This window comes from Morone saxatilis, unplaced genomic scaffold, assembly GCF_004916995.1.
Source record: "Morone saxatilis isolate NCDOM2014 unplaced genomic scaffold, NCSU_SB_2.0 Contig7, whole genome shotgun sequence".
Classification (NCBI taxonomy): domain Eukaryota; kingdom Metazoa; phylum Chordata; class Actinopteri; family Moronidae; genus Morone; species Morone saxatilis.
Window position 1 is genome coordinate 4,137,560 of NW_023340246.1, and position 1,036 is coordinate 4,138,595.

Here is a 1,036-nt window from a genome sequence, read left to right on the forward strand (position 1 = left end):
CAACACAAAAAAATATAAATATATACATATGTAACTATATATATATATATATATATATATACAGATCAATGCATGTCACTGCCTTTATTTTGCTGAATAACCTGAACTTCCTTCATGACTTTGGGGAGAGACAACATGGGAACAAAGTGTCAAGAATCACAATGCACTTCTCTTCAGTGTCCGCCCTTTTTCTTTTAAAGCACCAATCTCCCACAGACTCCCAAACATCGACTCCTGCATCTGCTTCGGTCTGTGTGACGGTTCATCAGCCACACTGGAGGGCGATGCAACTGCGCTGCACTCAGTTTGCTATCATTCTAGTTGAACTGCACTGGGAGAATATTATTTTGGGGCTATTAACACAGCTTTGTGGGAACTAAATGAGATAATTGTTGGTGTGATTTCTCCCTATGAAGGACATATCTGATGCTGGGAATGATTGCAGAGGAGATGTCACCCAGTTGAGCGTCTGCCCTCAGGTGCAAATGTGTTCCCAATTAAAAGAAACCCTGCACGTACAATTGATGGAAACAATAGTAATGATATGCTCAATTGATCTGATATGATGGTGCCTCGGAAGGAAGCAGATATGAATATAAAGAGTATCATATCTCCATTTATTTGTACAAATGTGTGTGTGAGTGTTATAGCGTATGCAGGATATGAGGGGAAAAAAAGATGCATTATATTTTCATTGAATTTGCATGCTCTACAGTCTACACGAGATAAGATTCCCTAGAGGCACATAGTTAGGAGGAGGCATGGTGATTCTTCCAGCAGATATGATTACAGTAAGACAGAGAATTTGAGAGAGAGAGAGAGTCTCTATTGCATGTGATTGTATGTTAGTTTAAACTTCTTTATATGCCTGAATTTAGCCGCATATACAGCATCATCACGACCTCAGCGCGCTTTACTCCTGACCTCTTTCCCCTTTATGATCCTCGTAATCTGCCACTCCTGTGTGACAATAACCGGACTGGAATGCTTCAACGGGGCAGGTAATAGGTACAGTCTTAAAATCTGGTGCAGCTGT